The following is an 18,673-nucleotide window of genomic DNA, read 5'->3' on the forward strand; positions in this document are numbered from 1 at the left end:
AGTGGTTTTTGATTTCAGATATTTCATGCAGAGGGTCATTGAGGAGAAAGATAGCTATTGAAAAGACCGCCGCAGCCATTTGGTGAATCTGAACGTAGAACACTCAAGTACCCCATGAGCAAAGAAGTATATAGCACGTGTGGAAATCCTGAGAAATTGTATAGATAAGGCCGGAGGAAAGGGCCATTTCCCTGGGGTTTCAAGTTTAAACGCAGAGGGACAGGGAATCAACTGACACCTGAGGTAAATTAGTGAATACAAGTCAGATTAATAGCCCTGAAAAATTTAAAATCTAGAGTATGCTAACTCAGATTCACGTCTTTGAAACGTCATTCTGGGTCCACTGTGAAGATAGTGGAGAGGGAAAAGATGGAGAAGGGCAGAGACCTGTAGAATGTTGAAGAGATCGTTTGGGACAAAAAGCAAATCTTACAATCAGGTAGAGTTGAATGGCAAGAGAGACCAAGTGAGTAGAGGTAGGGGAAAAAAGCGAAGGGGGAGGCAGAGAAATTGTACTGCCTTGACAGCCCAGCCAAAGTACTTAAAGGCCAAAATGATCAACAGGGTCAAATGCTATCAAGAGGTCAAGACTAGGACTAAAAACACCTACAAAAGATTTAGCAACGTGGACTTCCAGTAAAGTGGGAGAGGAAGTCAGACGGGAGTGTATGGAAAGCTGTAAGAGGGAAACTACCAAATGCAGAAAAAGTGGCTATGAAGAGAGGAGAAAGCAGGGTTGGGGAAGATTTTTGTTTTACTATGGGAGAATTTTGGGCACAATTAAAATGTTTGCAGAAGAGTTATCTTAGGAAAGGACTGGTTGGAAAAAAAAAAAACAGGACGAGAAGGGATAATTCATATTGGACACTACTCAAAGGATGGGATCCGAAAGGAGACATGTCTTTACTGTAACAGGCGGTATGGAAAGGATGGTGCGGAGTTTTCATTAGGAATTATAGTCAGGTGACTTCAATTTTCTGTGACTAAGCCATCTGTGGAAAGGGCTAGAGCTGCATGAAGGAAAATTTTTAAATAGCTGTGGTGAAGAGTGAAACTGTAATCCCACACCTCCATTGTGTTGCATGATTTTCTACAGGCTTTGACAGGGCATTTGTTAGAATACATCAAGAACTGGGGGTTCCCCTGAATAAGTAAGGCGTAAGCCCACTAAATAGTTAATTTTGGAATGAAATTTGGGAGTATCCTAAATGTTCAGTGAATCCTGGGTCCTCCTTCACTTGAAACCAGATCTGCTTTCTACTCTGTGAGTCTTTGATTCCAACTGACTTTGGATAAGACTTCACTTTATGTTCTCCCCAGATCTTAGATGAAAAAAAGAGGCTCTGCTTCTCTGGAGACAGAAACTTGAATGCATGCTTAGTTCAGATATGCACTTAACCATGCTTTTGTACAGGCTGTTAATGCAATCTGGTGGTCGTACAAAGAAGGAAAGGCAGACTTTTTCAATTGAGTAATTATTTATTGAGGATCTGCTTAGTGGGTCAACAGCAAAAAGACACATTGGAAACCAAACTGATACAAGATTTCAGTCATCAAATGCCAATTTCATGAAAGACAGTGTACAAGGGTGGGTATATAATGATGGATAAGACAAATTACCAGCTCTCGAGGATCCCAGTCAGATGAAGATTGGACAAGGAGTCTGGCCTCAAGGTGGGCCTGGCTATGAGAAGAGATGGATCAAGAGCTCTATTCACATTTGGGTTTCTTGGCAATGGGTGTGGTACACCAGGGATGATAAAGAGGGTACGGAGCAAGTATTTCTGCTGAGACTTTGGAAGGTCTAAGTGACAAGTTTGGAATAAGGCTTTAAACACCAGGATACAGTCTACATTTGAGCTAATAATGAATACCTTTAGAAGTTTTGAGCAGAAGAGTCATATTGATTGAGGACATGTATTTTGACACCACTAAGTAGCTCATAATGCATTATAATTCTGAGAGTAAAGTACCATTACTCTTGTTTTACATAAGAGATTAAGAAAGCTTGCCTAAGGTCATGTAGCTAAAGAGTGACAAAGCCAGGATTTGAACTCCGCTCTAAATAAATCCAAACCCAGAGCTTTAAAGCATTATATCGGATTGCCTTCAGCAAAGCTGTGGTCTCAGAATCTCCTGGCAGTCCACCCTCTACTTTTTAAATAGATTTAATGCCCTGGAACCAGGCCATTTCAATACTTTAGGCTATTTAAAAACAGAAAACAGTTAACCAGTGGCTCTTTTTTAGCAGTGGCAAAGGAAGGGAAGTGGGCCTAAAAAAGGGTTTTGGGGGAATTCCCTGGTGGTCCAGTGGTTAGGACTCCACACTTCCACTGCAGGGGTCCTGGGTTCGATCCCTGGTCAGGGAAATCCCACAAGCCATGTAGCGGTGAGGGCAAAAATAAATTAATTAATTAAAAAAAGTTTTTGAATAAAGAATACATATAAAATTCAAAGCACACAACAAAGAGTTTTCCCCAACCACTACTCCCTTACATAAAGGCAACCACTATCAACCATTTGTATATTTTAAGGATTTCCTATAAACATAAACATTTATACACACACACACACACACACACACACACACATGCTTGTGGTGAATTAAAGATTGCCACAAATAATCCTTTTCCATACTTATGAAACAGTAGCATCAATTTCCCCCTTACCTGCCCTCTGTAAGGGCCCTGTAATTGGCTTTTAACAACAGAACACAGAAGTGATTTTAAGATCTACTTTCATCCACTTGGAAGTCAAGTGCCATGCTGTGAGACCACATCAAAAGAATCAAGGTGCTTCAGTCAACAGCCCCAGCTGAGCTCCCAGGTGACAGCCAGCAGCATCTGCCAGCCGAAGTGAAGCCTCCAGATGGCAGTAGCCCCAGCCAAATCCATGTGTAACAACACAACCACCCAGCAGAGCCCAATTAACCCACAGAATTTTAAGACTTGTTTGGGGCTTCCCTGGTGGCGCAGTGGTTGAGAGTCCACCTGCTGATGCAGGGGACATGGGTTCGTGCCCCGGTCTGGGAAGATCCCACATGCCGCGGAGCGTCTGGGCCCGTGAGCCATGGCCGCTGAGCCTGCGCGTCCGGAGCCTGTGCTCCGCAACGGGAGAGGCCACAACAGTGAGAGGCCCTCGTACCACAAAAAAAAAAAAAAAAAAAAAAAAAAAAAAAAAAACTTGTTTGAACTACTAACTTTTTTTTTTTAGTAATTTTTTTTTTCAAAAAAATTTTTGGCTGCGTTCGGTCTTCGCTGCTGTGGGCAGGCTTTCCCACAACAACAACAACCCTAGTTGTGGTGTGATCTATCTTCCCAGACCAGGGATTGAACCCATGTTCCCTGCATAGGCAGGTGGATTCTGAACCACTGCACCACCAGGGAAGCCCCTGAACTACTAAGTTTTAAGGTGGTTTATAATGTGGTGACACACCAAAGTCTTATTTTCCCTGTTCTTATTTTCCTATTTTTTGCTATTCAAAGCATTAGTATTAAAAAGTTTGGGTACAGGAACTCCCTGGCGGCCCAGTGGTTAGGATGCTGCACTTCCACTGCAGTGAGCATGGGTTCGATCCCTGGTGGGGGAACTAAGATCCTGCCCATCACATGATGTGGCCAAAAATCAAAAGTTTATGTACATATTACCCTATACATGTCAAAGTCTATGTGCAGTTTAAAATAAACCCCTCATTTTCTAAACCTATGCTGTTGCTGTACAACAGCCATAATCTACACTCACTTTCTCAATCTTACTATCTATAGTTAACTAGTGGACAGCTTGGAGAAAACTTCTGTCATTGCAGAACTTTTAATTATATAGTGCTGTTCTAGAGCAGTGGTCAGGCAAAATTTCTGTAGTGTCAAATGGCATCTTAGGCTTCAAGGCCCATAGTCTGTCAGAAGTACTCTGCACTTGTGCAAAAGCAGCCACGATTGGTCAATAAACGAGCATTAACTATGTTCTAATAAACATAAATATTGGAATTTTAATTGGAACTAATTATTCCTTTGATAACCTATCAAATTCTATTTGTAAATCTGATTGCTGGAAAATGAAGTTTAAGCTATGAGTTTTACTTGCATTAACTAGGGTTAAGGATCACTTAACTGTTTATATCTTTTGCCATTACTTATCGGGTTGTTGAGCTTTTACCTCTTAATTTATAGGGACTGTATTAAAGAAAAATTAACTCTTGGCAAACATTTTATTGGTTGTTTGTTTTTCCATACAAAATTTTAAAAATCTAGACATCATCCAGTCTTTTTAAGTATTCATTTTGTTTTTTTCACTTAGAAGGCAAAGCTACTACACAATTATACTTTGTTTTGTTCTTGAACTTTTTGTTTCAGGATCTATTTTTGTATTCCCTTAATTGTTCCATTCATAGAGTAGTCTACTCAGGTGCCAGTACCACCCTTTTTTTTTTTTGGCTGCACCATGCAGCATGCAGGATCTCAGTTCCCCGAGCAGGGATCAAACCCTTGGACTGCCAAGGAAGTTCCCACCCTGTCTTATTATTTTAACATCTGGTAGAGCTAGTTTTCCTTTATGACTCTAGTTCTAATATTATATTATTCATAATAATTCTTAATATTATGGTTTTCCCATATGAATGTTAGAATCAACTTGTCTACTTCCAAAAATTATCCTGTTATTTTTAATGAGATTTTAATAAACTTATACTTTTCTTTAGAATTATGTTGAGATTTATTGGACATGGTATGACTTCCATTTAAGGTCTCATTTTTGTCATTTTAATATTTTCTTCATATATAACTTATACATGTCTTTTTAATGATTCCTATCTTTGTCTTCCTTCCAGTTTATCTTCAAACTGATTACTTGCTACTTCAATGGACTATTTTCAGTTGACACAGCATTTAAGAAAACTTATTATCTACAACTGATTTTTACCTTTTCCCCCATTTATACATTTTCTTCTCATACCTCTTTGCCTTTGATAGTACCGTTGAACAAAAAGCTTTCTGTTTTAATCGGAACAGTTCTAGGGTTCCCCTATTAAGCATCACACAGGCTTTCAGAATAAGATACATTTTACCAGGCTTGGAAACCTGACTCTCAGCAATTTTAGTAAATGCCATTTTAGCATGTTGGGATAATATGTAACTTTTATTGAGATCAATTAATTGCAAATATTTTTGATGTATTCTTAAAATAATCTAGGAATAATGTTATATTTTTATATAATGGTTTATCTATCAAGGTCTTTATGTCCCTAATTTAGCAGGTATATTCCACTATATATGTGAAACAGAAAAGAGAATCCAACTCCCATCTTCTAAAAACATAAATTCTTGAGGAATTTTTAAATGTCTTGAAATTCTTATTCTGACCCTCTCATTGAGCCCATAGTTTAGTAGCACAGGCACTGGAGAATTTTAATAAAATATGATAAACCCTACCAAAGAGCAAAGCTAGGAGTGGGGATGTGTGACATCTTTCAGGGACTACTGAAATGCTTCTCTTCTTGCTTCTAGTCTCTTACACATAACAAATGCCACATACCTTGTTTCAGGCCATCGGCATCTTGGCCACTACTGCTGTAGCTTGAGGAAGCTTCCTTTTGCTGTTAACATACATAGAACATATACAGATATAGTCTTTACCCTTGCTTTTAAAAGGAGTCTCCGTTAGGGACTTCCCTGGCAGTCCAGTGGTTAAGACTCTGAGCTTCTAATGCAGGGGGCACAGGTTTGATCCCTGGTCAGGGAACTAAGATCCCACATGCCACGCAGTGCGAAAGATAGATAGATAGATAGATAGATAAATAAATAAATAAAAGGAGTCTCCGTGTACTTCATACTTCCTCTCATAGCACCCAGGAGTCTCTGTTAGGCTGAATGAGGTTGATGATTGAAGCTATATATGAGAATTAGTTGGAAGGGAACTATACATGAAACCCCCAAACCAATCACTAGCTTTGAAGTCAGATTCAGTGACCACCACCATACTTCCTGGACCAGCTGTGTGACCTTGGGCAAATAACAGCATGCACCTTGTAGGGCTGTTGAGAGGATTAAGAGATGTATAGAATGAATTTAGCAGTTTTGGCCCACGGTCAACATGCAGTAAATATTCTCCATATTCTATGTCCTGAAGTGTATTTACATAAATATTCTAAAATGACAAAACCATAGAATCAAAGATTATTCACTTTTATAGAGCTCCAGAGTAAACATGTTAAAATTATCCATTTAAATCTGGTTATAAGTTTTATCCTGGCACCTACTTGTCAGTGCAATGACTGCTAGTAAGAGAGGTTCTACAAGTTATAATTTAGAAAGATGTTTCAAAAATTTTCTTCAACATAAAGACACTTACAGATTATCAAAAAGTTTAAAAGGCCACACACATTTTAGTTAAAAGATGTCTCAAATTTGAACAACAAATCCTCGCAATTCCATTATTTTCATATAACACTTTGAAGCTAAATTTAGTTTCAAATAGTTAGCCACTGTTATATCTTTAGAGTCCACCAGCAAATGATTTGGAAACCCAACATCTTTGTTACCATGATTTTTCTTTTCAAAATTAAACAAAACCAAACCAGCACTGTTATTATCCTTACCCACTGGGGTATTGTTAAAAAGTAGGATATACCTATGGTCTTACTCTATATTGGGTACCTTATGACACACTGATACTAATATTTACCAGTTGAGGCTCTTTAGTCAGCTGTCAGTAGAATTGAGGCTGCTTGGCTATATGGGAGTGAGGTAAACCTGTAAAAACTGGTGAATAATATCTTTCAAAGGACTGTTACATGGCATGGGGATATCTAGCTCTGTGGTAAAACATGGTACAATGACACATAAAATGCGTGCTCAGTCAGGGAGGGTGGCTTCTCTGCTGAAGTGCTGCCTGGGCTGAGATCTCAAAGTAGAAAAAGTGGAAAAGGAAGATGGAATGGGAAAGGGAAACAGCATGTGCAGAGACCTAGATGCAAAAGGACTGAAAGAAACCAGCGTGTCCGGAATGAAATCTGAGGGTGGTAAACAAGAGAGGGCTAGACTGTGTCTTGTTCATCACGTATCCCCAATGTCTAGCAGAGTTCAGTTCATAAAAGCTGTAAAGCCATAAAAAGGGTATGAGTTAAATGACTAGTCTTCTGACAAGATGAGTAAATAGCATAGGTTATTTACTCATCTTCCTCTAACTTAGCCCGGGAGATATTATACACACAAATAAGAGGGAGGTTAGGGATGTGAGAAACTAAATATGAAGAGTCCCCTGGATGAACAGATCATGATTGGGCCCTACTATACAGGGGCAAGAAATGGAAGCCCAGTGTAGAAAAGGGTAGAGTGCCATGGGAGTAGGGGTTGTGCCGTAGGCTGGCAAAGAACTCTCCTGGGGTGGCCAACATACTGTAACCATTAGCTCCTGGAGTTCTCCTCTAGAGAATTACAACTGAGGGGAAGAAGAGGAAGTTCTACCATCTGCCATCCTGGTGAAGTCCCAGATTCTAACTCACAGGCTCTGTGCCTTGAGGACATCTCTACTTTCCTTCAATTCATTAGTACACTAGGGCCTGGGCTTGGCTCCTCCCTTCTACCACCAGCTGATACAAAATTCCCATCCTCTTCTGTGAGCTCATAGGGTAAAAAAAATCCGTCATTTGGGGAATACAGCATCTACTATAAAAGACAACAGCCTCAACCAGTATTCTAAATGAAAGAGAATAAACGAAGACCATAGACTAAGACATGTTGAGTACTAAAAATGGAATGTTCATAAATCATAGCAGTGTTTTCTTAGGTCAGTCTCCCAAGGCAACCGAAATAAAAGCAAAAATTTAAAAATGGGACCTAATCAAACTTTTAAGCTTTTGCACAACAAAGGAAACCATAAACAAAATGAAAAGGCAACCTATAGAATAGGAAAAAATATTTGCAAATGATGCTACAGACAAGGGCTTTATTTCTAATATACAAAGAGCTTGTACAACTCAGTATCAAAAAAACAAACAACCCAATCAAAAACTGGGTAGAAGACCTAGATAAGACATTTCTCTAAAGAAGACATACAGATGACCAATAAGCACATGAAGATGCTTGACATCACTAATTATCAGAGAAATGCACTTCCCACCAGTCAGAATGGCCATCATTAAAAAGTCTACAAATAACAAATGCTGGAGAGTGTGTGGAGAAAAGGGAACCCTCCTACACTGTTGGTGGGAATGTAAAGCAGCCACTATGGAAAACAGTATGGAGGTTCCTTAAAAAACTAGAGTTGCCATATGATCCAGGAATCCTGGGGATATATCTGGAGAAAACTCTAATTTGAAAAGATACAAGCGGGACTTCCCTGGTGGCACAGTGGTTAAGAGTCCACCTGTCAATGCAGGGGACATGGGTTCGATCCCTGGTCTGGGAAGATCCCACATGCCGCAGAGCAACTAAGCCCGTGCACAACTACTGAGCCTGTGCTCTAGAGCCCATGTGCCACACTACTGAGCCTGCGCACCACAGCTACTGAAGCCCGCGTACCTAGAGCCCGTGCTCCGCAATGAGAAGACACTGCAATGAGAAGCCCGCACACTGCAACGGAAGAGTAGCCCCCGCTCGCAGCAACTAGAGAAAGCCTGTGTGCAGCAACAAAGACCCAACGCAGCCAATAAATAAATAAAATGAAAAGATACAAGAACCCCAATGTTCATAGAAGCACCATGTAGCTGACAGGACCTAGAAGCAATAACACCTCAGTATCTAGAGCACATTTAGCACCCAGGTCTTGGTTCCTTAATACCATTCTCCAATAAAGGAACCATGACTCCTTAGATAAATGGCTAACTCTGGGACAGGAAAGATATAAGATGAACCTGGAGCATCTTATGATGCCATAAAGTGAGAAGTGTTTAAAAACAACAGCACAATGATGGGGGCATATCAAAGGGACACAGGAGTCAACTGTTAAGAGCTCCCAGCGGCCAAAGATGCCAATACTTTGAACAAAATTAAGTTTATTACTGGATTATTTCCCAAAGCATAAAATGAATATCCATGAGTCCATAGTCATAGAAATAAATTTAATAAATGAGGGAAGAGACCAATTACTTTCTATAGAATTTCAATAAACTGATGTAAACATTTCACTCTTAAGAATACCACAACTCCATACTATATAGAAAATAGATAACTAAGAACCTACTGTATAGCACAAGGAACTCTACTTAATACTCTGTAGTGACCTATACAGGAATAGAATCTAAAAGAGTGGACATATGTATATGTATAACTGATTCACTTTGCTGTACAGCAGAAACACAACATTGTAACTCAACTATACTCCAATAAATATATATATATTTATAAAGAAGGAATACCACAACTCCACTCTTCTTAAGTGTGGGCTGCACACAGTGACTTCATTCCAAGGAGTACAGCACTGGGGAGAGGGGGTAACTTTACAGTGGAAATACCTGAAAATATGACCTCAGCCACATGATCAAGGTTAACATCAATAGTAATAAGTTATGTTGATAGTATGTACCCTTGATATGGGAGGAGAATGGTATTGTGGTCTTCCTTTCAAAATCATTTAAGATTTTGAAATCCTAATTATGAGAAAATACTAATTATGAGAAAAACTCAAACTAATTGAGAAACTCTACAAAATGCCTTCCTTACTCAAAACCTGAGGTCATCAAAAACAAGGAAAGTCTAAGAAGCTGTCACAGCCAAGAGAAGCCTAAGGAGACATGATGACTAAATGTAATATCTTCAGTGGGATCCTGGAACAGACAAAGGACATTAGGTAAAAACTAAGGAAATGTGAATAAAGCATGAACTTTAGTCAATAATAATGTACCAATATTAGCCTATGAATTGTGACAAATGTACTATACTAATATAAGATGTTAACATTAGGAGAAACTGGGTGCAGGCTACATGTGAATTCTTTGTACCATCTTCACAACTTTTCTGTAAATCTACAACTATTCTAAAATGAAATAAATTTCAAGGTCCATTTTATCACGCCTTTCCCAGGTAACAGTTAAGTCACCCTCAAAAAGCAGTATAAAATGTTCTCACACCCCAAAGGGCTTATAATGGAGATTAGGGAGAGCTAAAGTAACAGGGGCTCCTTTGAACCAGGCTTTAGGATCCTAAATTGACAAATATATGACCTAGCATGTTGGGTCATTAAAAGCGTTCCTAAATAACAGTAAAGAGAAAGGTGTTGCTAAGCAGACATTCTAAGTATTACAGTTGATTTGCTAATTCAGTGAAATTGTTTTCCAAGAGAATATTGACAGGTCCATTAACTGGATCTGTTCATAAAACCCTAATTAAGCAACACGACTCACAAGAGCCACTGTCACTGTTTTAGGTTCTTAATTAGTTGCTCTTACCAGGTTGTTTTCCTTTGTGTGAATTCCTAGGGACTGAGCCACTTTTTTATGTCCCTTTGGGGCCTGCAGAATTTATTCCTCTGGGGTTTTTGTTTTCCTGATTAAAATTTGATATAATCCAAAATTTCAATGTAAATGTTCATTGACAAGTTTCTTTCAACCCTGAAGGAAGGAAAATAAATTGACAGGCGCCAGGGACAGCACTCAATACTTGGGGCCCCCTACTCATCCTGCTTTAATTTTCCCTCTTAATATAGTACAGGACCTGAAACTTGAGCAGAGCAATGAAAAGGGGCACTCGTGTTCACTAACTGCTATCTATGGCAGGAGGTGGCAGCTTGGATATTTACAGACCAATATCTGCCAGTCCAATTTCAGTTTTTCTTGCAGCATGGGAAAAGGGTGATGGTGAAAGAGAAGGAATGGATAAAAAGCTACTCTGAAATGTGTAACTTCATCTTAGACTCAATAGGAAATCTTAAAAAGAAATCAAGCCGACAGGGAGTAGTAAGTGACCAATTAACTTCACTTATCAAGTAGGAAATCCCATTAAATTATTTTAATGTGCATGATTAAGCCACTGAAACCTCCTGGGGTATTGAATACAGGTACAAACACCAAATGAATTTTCCCTTTCCAAGTAGCAACATAGGGGCCCCTCCCTGCACGTGGGTAGCTTTACCATGCTCAGGAAAGCAATCTGTATGCTCAGAGGAACTTGAGATCCCAGATTTTAAACCTTGGCTATTCATGATATATAAAATTTTCCTCTTTCCTTTGGGACCATTTCTACTTCACTACCTAGGGTTGAGTTTGTGATCAGCTTCTGCTGGAAACCAGATTGCTATTCTTTCTTAGGGCCTCTTCTTTAGGTGTACATTAAAAGAGAAAACAATTATAAGTAACCCATTTAAAAAGTATATATAACAAACACTAAACACAAGAAATAAGGACTATCCTACTACTGGATAATTTACTTAAGTCACCTCAATCCTCTAAAAGGAGTTTAATACCATATGGTAAAAGCTTGCTCTAAGGCAAAGGTATTGATAACATAATTTTTTAGGGACACATGTTGGTACTGGCCCTAAATCTGTCACAAATGAGCTGTAAACTCCCAAGGCCTGAATTTCATTCCCTAAAACAGAGTTTGGTAATTCTGGCCTGCCATCTGTTTTTGAAAGGCTCTCAAGCTTAGCATGGTTGAGGGGAATTTTTTCTTTCAACACTGAAAATTTCACTTTCAATGTCCCTAAATAAAGTTTTATTTAAAATAAATTTATTTATTTTATTTATTTATTATTTTTGGCTGTGTTGGGTCTTCGTTGCTCCACGTGGGCTTTCTCTAGTTGCAGCAAGCCAGGGCTACTCTTCATTGTGGTGCGCGGGCTTCTCACTGCAGTGGCTTCTCTTGTTGCAGAGCACGGGCTCTAGGTGCGCGGGCTTAGTTGCTCCACGGTATGTGGGATCTTCGCGGACCAGGGCTCGAACCTGTTTCTCCTGCATTGGCAGGCGGATTCTTAACCACTGTGCCACAAGGGAAGCCCCCTAAATAAAGTTTTATTGAAACACAGTAATGCTCATTTGTTAACATATTATCTATGGCTGCTTGCACACTGCAATTACAGAGTTGAGTAGTTGCAACAGATACTATATGGTGCACAAACCTAAAATATTATCGGGCCCTTTACAGCAAGTTTGCCAACTCCTCCTCTAGAACACAAGTGCAAACTTCCTGCATTGGTGGAAATGTCTTCTAAAGCTGGCCAGTAGGTAGTCACTAGATACTGATATGGAGAAATGGATTTTATTCGTCAATTTAAATCCACATGTAGTGTACAGCAGAGCTCTAGAATATGAGGGCTTAGTTTAAGTCTTGGACTTTTTTTTTTTTGGCCGCACTGCATGCCTTGTAAGATCTTAGTTCCCCGACCAGGGATTGAACCCAGGCCCATTGCAGTGGAAGCCCGAAGTCTTAACCACTGGACCGCCAGGGAAGTCCCAAGCCTTGGACTTTAGAGTAATCATTCTTCTCTAAAATTCTAGTTCTCGCCATAATTTTCTTTTAAATAAATTTATTTTTTTTGGCCGTGTTGGGTCTTCATTGCTGCGTGTGGGCTTTCTCTAGTTGCGGTGAGCAGGGGCTACTTTTCGTTGCGGGGCACAGGCTTCTCATCGTGGTGGCTTTTCTTGTTGCGGAGCATGGGCTCTAGGCGTGAGGGCTTCAGTAGTTGTGGCACGTGGGCTCAACAGTTGTGGCTCGCGGGCTGTAAAGCGCAGGCTCATTAGTTGTGGCACAGGAGCTTAGTTGCTCCGCAGCATGTGGGATCTTCCCAGACCAGGGCTCAAACCCGTGTCCCTGCATTGACAGGCGGATTCTTATCCACTGCGACACTAGGGAAGTCCTGCCACAATTTTTTTTAGAATTTTAAGTATTCCCACCTATGAAGAAAACCTCACTCCTGTTTTTCCTTTAGTCTCACACTCTGATCACACTCTCAGTACTTCTGACACCAGATGTGTGGGTGTTTTTCCCACACCAAGCAAATCTTGTCACCAGCTGGGTGCCCTGCAATTTAACTCAATTCTGACAATATCTACACCTAGAGATAACTTCAGATCCCAGAGGCCAAAGGCACAGTCCCACAAGACTGCTCCTTCTCCACTTCAGATGCCAGACACAAGTCCAGGTTGTTAACCTGTACTTCTGACAGAAAGGCTGTAAGTCAGAGATTGCCACAGCCTTCTCCTTGGGTTTGACTAATTTTTGCTAGAGTGGCTCAAAGAGCTCAGGAAAACAGCTTACTGTTTACCTGTTTATTATAAAAGGATACGATAAAGGATACAAACGAACATCCAGATGGAAGAGATGCGCAGGACAAGGTATGTGGGAAGGGATGCTACTCTCCCAGCAGCTCAACATGTTGTTTACCAACCTGTTAAGTTCTCTGAACCCCATACTGTTGGAAGTTTTATGGAGGCTTCATCATGATCATTAACTCCATCTCCAAGCCCTCTCCCCATTCTGGAGAATGAGTGTGTGTCTGAGAGAGAGAGAGTGTGTGTGTGTGTGTGTGTGTGTGTGACAATTCTAAGCTCTAATCATTGCCTGGTCTTTCTGGTGACCAGCCCCACCAGAACAAAAGACATACATCACCCAGGAAGTTCCAAGGGATTTAGGAGCTCATTGTCAGGAGCCACATTCAAAGACCAAATATTAGAACAAAAGATGCTCCTAGTGCTCTGATCACTTAGGAAATCAGAAGGGTTTTAGGAGCTGTACCAAAAACCAGGGGCAGATATATATATATCAAGTGTGTGTGTGTGTGTGTGTGTGTGTGTGCATAAAAAAAATGTATGTACATATATTTTTTCTATTATTTCACACCACCCATCTGAGCTGAAGTGAGTTAACTAGAAACTACATGACAAAAGCACTGCATACATTACTTATCTTGGTGTCATGAAGGGCTGTCAGACATCTGAGGTCCCAGTGGAGGAAGGTTTCTCACTCAGGTAAAGGCATCTAGGTTTCAAAGAGGAAAGGAATGACAGGCTATCCTTAAGGCAGGGTCCTTTTCTAACAGAAAAAAACTGTTTGCACCCAGACTAGGACCAACTCCACAGGAGGAGTTACTCCACTCTCAGAGGTGCAAAACGTTGCCCAAAGGTACTCAGCCACAGCGCCAAAACAGTACTACAGCCAGACCTCGATAAAGGCAGCATTTGCTCTTCCAACAGTGTAACACCATCCGAGGCATCACACTAGCCTGGACAGCTGACAATTGCTGGATGATTCCTGAAACAGTTTTCTTATTTGTTTCAGATACCCAAGTACCCCAGGTAGAAGACATGGATATAGGTATCCCCATGAATTGAACACGGACTGCAAAACAGAGGCCTAGGAGCACTGATTGCAGACCGTGCTGTCAAATCCTTTAAAAAATTGGGAACAGGAAACCCTTTCCCATGGCTTCAGTCATTTTATCCAACACTGAGCAAGTTCTTGCCATGTGCTGGGCACTGTGCTTGGGATCTAGCTGTGAACAAGGTAAGATACACTAACCTTTCCCTCACGGAATTTACAATCGCCCCACAGTTTCCTCAGATGGAATGACACAGATAATCTCAAAGATCCCACATGCCTTCAGACCATAATCACCAAAATCCTACTCAGCCTTTCCCTGAATAGGATTTGTTAGGGGCACATACAGTTGATTCTGCCTCCCAATTGTTTCCTGATGGGCTCCATCTAACAAACAGGCCTGGCACATAGTCAATGTTGGAATGAATAAGGACATTTACCTGATAACTCCATACACAGACTGTCCATCTGCCACTAATTTTCTCTCTTCAGGAGGGCCAAGGATGCCCTACTTTCAAGTCATCCTAAAAAGAAAAAGATTTCAGTGTTCAACATCCTAGCTCCTAAGGCTGCTTTTCTGTAGAGACAGAAACAAAATGCTGTTTGTCGTTTATGATTTACCATAATTTTTATATCCTCAGCAATTATTTTATTTCCCATTACTTACCTTTTTTCTTGCCTGTTACTACTAAAGACCTCTAGATATCACTTGTATTAACAACTGATAGGGCTTCCCTGGTGGCGCAGTGGTTGAGAATCTGCCTGCTAATGAAGGGGACACGGGTTCGAGCCCTGGTCCGGGAGGAGCCCACATGCCGCGGAGCAACTAGGCCCGTGAGCCACAACTACTGAGCCTGCGCGTCTGGAGCCTCTGTTCCGCAAAAAGAGAGGCCGCGATAGTGAGAGGCCCGCGCACCGCGATGAAGAGCGGCCCCCACTTGCCACAACTAGAGAAAGCCCTCGCACAGAAACGAAGACGCAACACGGCAAAAATAAATAAATTAATTAAGAAACTCCTACCCCCAACATCTTAAAAAAAAAAAAAAAACCGACATATTAAAGGCTATTCACAATGAACATCTGAGGTATTCACACAAAGCACCCAACATTTAGCTAAAAGAATCCTTTTAAGGCAAAGCCAATTGATAGAACAAAACTAGCTTTGATAAATAACTCCTCTGCCTCCCAACATCCTCACCAGTTCCTTCTGTAGAACTAAGATATCACTTTTCACAGAAAGCAGCAACTAAGTCAGCCCTATTGGACAACCTCCAGCATCACCCTGAGTGATAAGTGATTGCCTAGAACTGAGAAGCATCTCTTTTTTAGAAAATTAGCATTCTAAAACAATATCACTACAAAGGGGACTCAGTATCTACTGCTCCAAAGAGACAAGTCTGCTTACTCCTGAAAATCAGTAAGATATCAACAAAAATATACTGTCAACCTAAAGCATAAATTATCATCGTTGTAGCTAGACCTAGTATCTAGAGCCCCCTCAATGAATTGATATTTTTATATTCTATTAATGAACTAAAGAATGCCCAGGGAATTCCCTGGCGGTCCAGTGGTTAAGACTCTGCACTTTCACTGCTGAGGGCCTGGGTTCGAACCCTGGTTGGGGAACTAAGATCCCACAAGCCATGCAGTGCAGCAAAAAAAAAAAAAAAAAAAAAAAAAAACACCATAATTTTAAAGCAAATTCACATCTATGTTTCCTTGTAAGGCATGGCATTCTCACAGATAACTACAGCCATCCTTCTACAAAGGGTTTATCCTGACTAGCTCTGTACTGTGGGGGAGTGGGAGCTATGAAATCTGCAAAAATCCCACTGACTTCCACCCTCTATAAGGCCCCCCTCTTTTGTGTGTGTCTGCGCACACTTGTTTTGTTTTGGGGCATGTGGAACTTCCCCGACCAAGGATCTATCCCGTGCAGTGGAAGCTTGGAGTCTTAACCACTGGACCACCAGGAAAGTCCTATAAGGCCCCTTTTGAGCACTTGGTAGACTCAAAAAATAAAAGCCCAACTTTTCCTCTCTACTTATATATCCCTCCATTGCCTTTGTTCTGTTTCCAAGGCATGATTCAAGGAACTTCATACTAGCCAAACCTGTCGGACCAGAACCATTCTCCATGTTAGGTTTCTCCTTGCAAAGGCATGCTCTTGCAGATTTAACCTTAATGGAAAAGCAAATATGCTGGCATCCTGGTATAGTTAACAACATAGTTGGCATGAACCAGGCCCAGAATGCCAACCAGCTATATTGGCTGCTGTTCTCCCAGCAGTGTAACACTTGCCTAGGTACATGGAAACCTAGGCAGCTGCCTACAGCTGGGGCCAAAGGTAGGCTAGTGGAGTTGCACTCACCTGGCGCTGCATCTTCCCAAAGTCCACAGCTGGCCCCTCTGCAATCAAAGCACTCCAGGTTAGAGTCAGCCAACAGTTAGTGAACACTTGTGTGGAGTTCAAGACCCCTACCCTCAAAACTCTGTAACTTGGTGAGGCCTGAGCCACAGAAACAATAGCAGGAAATAAAACAAATAGCTTTCCCTTGGTTAGCTTTATTGTCATATGTCATTTGTACCTGCATACCACAGCAGTTCAACAGTAGCAAATTAATGGTCTCATCAAGTATCAAATTAATGGCTCTGTCACTTAACACCCAAGTGGCAGTGGGCAAGTAACTTAACCTCTGTACCTCAGTCTCCTCATTTGTAGAATGGGGGTGTTGATAATAGTACCCGGGGTGGTTGGGAGATTTAAATGGAATATAAATTAAGCCCATAGGATAATATCTGCTATAGACTGATAACTCAGTAACACTTGTTATCAGGAGCTACATTCCAGGCAAGGAGATAAATACTGGTGAGTAGAAGGGAAAGTTATCCTGGGAGAGCAGTGGGCAGTGAAAATTGGAGAGGCTGGTTAAAACTAGATTGAGAAGGGCCTCAATTATGTGACCTCTTGAAGAACCATAAAACAGCATCTTAAAAAATGATTGGATGCAGTAATCGGTGTGAAAGGAACTGGAGGCAGTTAGGTTGCCATTCCTGCCAACGACCCCAACTACTGGTTGAAAACAATAACCGAAATATTTGCAAAATGTTAATAAACATTCCTACACACTCACCCTTATAATTTATCTTATATATATAAAGTGAGAGTATCTAAGACCATACTTTTTTCCAGCCATCCTCTAATTTCACTCCTAAACGCCTCCAAACAATTTAGAGGAAAAGGAAAATAGAGGGGGCTTATTGTCCAGGTCTAAAAACGAATCCAAAAATAGCCTGTCCCTTTCAGGGGCTCGGGTTGAAGGGTCTGACCGAGCTCCACCCGAACACGTGTTCCTCAGAAACCTTCCCAAGTCCCTGGCCCTGGTGCCTGGGGACCGAGACTCTCAGAGACCGGCTCTAGGGAACTCTCCAGAGACAGTAGGGATGGTAGGAAACAGGGGGCGACTCTGGGGGTACGATCCCCCAGCATCTCTTCAACATGCCCTCCGAACCTGGGGTCACGAGGGAACGAACCCCAATTTCGTCCCGTGCCAAGGAAGAAGCCTCCCCACAACTGCCTCTCGCCCCTGGCTGGTAAACCTCCAAGGCCTCTCTCCCCTATTTGCCCTTACTCACCAGCACATGTCCGGAGCTCGGCGGGGACACTGCAGCTCGGGTAGAGTCCGCAGGGGAAAGGGCAGCCGGGAGCCGAGGGGAGCCCCGCCCCGAGGCGGCTACTGGGCGGGCCCTCAGCGGGCGGGGCCCAGAAACCCCGCCCAGGAAAGAGTTAGAAAAATGGGAGAGCTGTGGCAGAGGTGAGTATACTCTCTTTTTCAGGAACTAGACCCCAGAAGAGAAAAGGTAGGAATCCGAACAAGCGTTACAATTATGACACCCATCCCATTTGTGACTTACGCATGCAAAGGGCGCTGGGTGTGGGACTGCTTAAGAGAAAACTTGGTGTGTCCTAGCGGGGCGGTGCTTCCCGCCTGCCCACACCGAGCGCCGCGGGTTCCTCTCACACGTGTGGCGTCTTTCGGTTGCCGCAAGCTCAGCCCACGCTTTTTCCACCTCCCACGCAGATCCTCTTTCTGGCTTTCTTCAGCAGTTCTGTCACTCGGCTAACGGATCGCCTGCCCACACAGGTCACCTTGGTCTTTGGGATCTCTCCAGGAGGTTTTCGGCTAGATTATGCTAGTCACTCCAGCCTAACCTGCGGGACCATCCCTGCGGCCCTGCAGTGGGATCCTTAGCTGAGCTGCAGCAACTAAAGAGTACTTTCTCTGCCGGACTTGCCTTTCACCGTGGCACAATAGCCAAAGAGGCCATATTTTGCCCACCAGGTTGCCAGCATTTCTTTTGAACACTAAACCTTCCCCCACTACCTGGAGTCAATATGATTCTCTCCTGCTGAACATTTGGTGAAG

The 18,673-nt window shown here is 41.8% G+C and overlaps 1 long non-coding RNA gene across 1 annotated transcript; it reads right to left on the reverse strand.

Annotated features, from left to right (window-relative positions):
* Positions 1 to 11,694: 11,694 nt before the first annotated feature.
* LOC307052563 lies at positions 11,695 to 17,934 on the reverse strand. The gene is made up of 5 exons (XR_013810867.1): positions 17,883 to 17,934; positions 16,618 to 16,655; positions 14,687 to 14,770; positions 13,827 to 13,907; positions 11,695 to 12,648 (listed from the first exon to the last, which is right to left on the reverse strand). It is a non-coding gene; the product is annotated as an uncharacterized lncRNA (long non-coding RNA).
* Between the last annotated feature and the right edge of the window lie 739 nt (positions 17,935 to 18,673).

The sequence above is a fragment of the Hyperoodon ampullatus genome, assembly GCF_949752795.1.
Source record: "Hyperoodon ampullatus genome assembly, chromosome: 4".
NCBI lineage: Eukaryota > Metazoa > Chordata > Mammalia > Artiodactyla > Ziphiidae > Hyperoodon > Hyperoodon ampullatus.